Raw genomic sequence first — 2837 nt, 5'->3', positions numbered from 1 at the left:
ATGTGTCCTATCAACCAATCCCGTCTTTTGGTCAAGCTGTGCCACAAATTTCTTGTCTCCACAGTTCTATTCAGTTCTTCCTCATTAGTTACTTGATTGACCCACCTAATTTTCAGCATTCTTCTGTAGCACCACATTTCGAAAGTTTCTATTCTCTTTTTATCTAAACCATGTATCGCCCTTGTTTCACTTCCACATGTGACTACACTCCATACAAATATCTTCAGAAAATTATCATAACATTAAAGTCTATATTTGATGTTAAACAGATTTCTCTTCATCAGAAGTGCTTTTCTTGCCATTGCCAGTCTACATTTTATATCTTCTCTATTTCGTCCATCATCACTTATTTTGCTGCCCAAATAGCAAAACTCATCTACTACTTTAAATGTTTCATTTCATAATCTAATTCCCTCAGCATCACCTGATTTAATTAGACTTCATTCCATTATCCTCGTTTTGCTGTTGTTGATGTCTATCTTATATTTCTCACAGAATTACAATGTCATCAGTAAAACCTCAAAGCTTTTACTTCTTCTCCTTGAACTTTAATCCCTATTCGAAATTTTTCTTTTGTTTTCTTTACTGCTTGTTCAATACACATATGGAATAACATTGGGGATAGGCTACAACCCTGTCTCACTCCCTCCTCAACTACTATTTCCCTTTATGCTCCTCGACTCTTGTTACTGCTATCTGGTTCCTGTACAAGTTGTAAAAAACCTTTCGCTCCCTGTATTTTACCCCTGCTACCTTCAGAATTTCAAGGAGAGTGTTCCAGTCGACATTGTCAAAAGCTTTCTCTAAGTCTACAAATGCTGTAAATGCAGGTTTACATTTCCTTGACTTATCGTGTAAGATAAGTCATAGGGTCAGTATTGCCTTGCATGTTCTGCATTTCTTCAGAATCCAAATTGATATTCCCAGTGGTCTGTTTCTACCAGTTTTTCCATTCTTCTGTAAATAATTCGTGTTAGTATCTTGCAACCATGACTTATTAAACTGATAGTTCGGTAATTTTCACACCTGTCAGCAACCGATTTCCTTGGAATTGGAATTACCACATTCTTCTTGAAATGTGAGGGTATTTCACCTGTCTCATTAATCTTGCACACCAGATGGAAGAATTTTGTCATAGCTGGGTCTCCCAAGGCTACCAGTAATTCTGACAGAATGTCGTCTGCTCCTAGGTCCTTGTTTCGAATTAGATCTTTCAGAGCTTCTAGCAGTACCGTATCTTCATCTACGTTGATCCCCCTCTCTATAACATGGCTTTCAGTTCATCTCCCTTGTACAGATTCTCTATAGACTCCTTCTATCTTCTGGCTTTCCCTTTGTTGCTTAGGGCTTGTTTACGATCTGAGCTCTTGACATTCATACAGCTGCTTCTCTTTTCCCCAGAGTCCTCTTTAATTTTCCTGTAGGAAGTATTTATCTTTCTTCTAGTAAAATATGCTTCTGAATCCCTACATTTGTCCTCTAGCCATTCCTGATTAGCAATTTTGCACTTCCTGTCAATCCCATTTTTTAGACGTTTGTATTCCCTTTCGTCTGTTTCATTTGCTGCATTTTAAAATTTTCTACTTTCATCAATTAAATTCAATAACTCTTGTGTTATCCAAGGAATCCTACTAGGCCTTGTCTTTTACGTTTTTGATTCTCTGCTGCCTTCACTGTTTCATCTCTTCATGCTATCCATTCGTCTTCCACTGTATTCCTTTCCCCTGTTGTAATCAATTATTGCCTGAGGCTCCCTCTGAATCTGCCAACAACCTCTGGTTCTTTCAATGTATCCAAGTCCCACCTCTTTAATTTCCTATTTTTTTTTCAATTTCTTCAGTGTTAATCTACAGGTCATAACAAATAAATTGTGGTCAGAGACTCCTAGGAATGTCTTACAGTTTAAGATCTGGTTCCTAAATCTCTGTCTAACCATTATACAATCAATCAGAAATCTTCCAGTGGCCCCAGGTCTCTTCCATGTATACAGACTTATTTTATGAATTTTAAACCAAGTGTTAGCGATGATTAAAGTGCAAAACTCTACCAGGCAGCTTCCTCTTTCATTCCTTTTCACCAGTCCATATTCACCCACTATTTTTCCTTCTCGTGATTTACCTACTCACGAATTCCAGTCCCAATTACAATTAAATTTTCGTTTCCTTTAACTACGTGAATAATTTCTTTTATCTCATCATACATTTCTTCAATTTCTTCATCATCTGCGTAGCTAGTTGGCATGTAATCTTGTACTGCTGTGGTAGGTGTAGGCTTTGTGTCTATCTTGGCTACAATCATGCATTTACTATGCTGCTCATAACAGCTTATCTGCATTCCTATTTTCTTATTCATTATTAAAACCACTCCTGCAGTACCCCCATTTTACTTCGTATTTCTGATCATGTATTTACCTCACCAGATGTTATGTTCCTCGTGCCACTATATCTAACTTCAACCTATCCATTTCCCTTTTCAAATTTTGTAACCTACCTGCCCAGTTAAGGGATCTAACATTGCATGTTCCAATCGGTAGAATGCGTTTTATTGATCCTTATGAAGACGTTCTTCTGAGTAGTCCCTGCCTCCAGATCCAAATTGGGGACTATTTTACCCCAAGAATATTTTACCCAAGAGGACGCCATCATCATTTAACCATACAGGAGAGCTGCATGTCCTCAGGAAAAATTATGGCTGTAGTTTCCCCTTCCTTTCTGCCATTCATGGTACGAGGACATCAAGGCCATTTTGGTTGTTATTACCAGGCCAGATGAGTCAATAATCCAGACTTCTGTCCCTGCAACTACTGAAAAGGCAGCTGCCCCTATTCACGAACCACA

The sequence above is a fragment of the Schistocerca americana genome, chromosome 2, assembly GCF_021461395.2.
Source record: "Schistocerca americana isolate TAMUIC-IGC-003095 chromosome 2, iqSchAmer2.1, whole genome shotgun sequence".
NCBI lineage: Eukaryota > Metazoa > Arthropoda > Insecta > Orthoptera > Acrididae > Schistocerca > Schistocerca americana.
Note: the sequence above shows the minus strand (reverse complement) of the source record.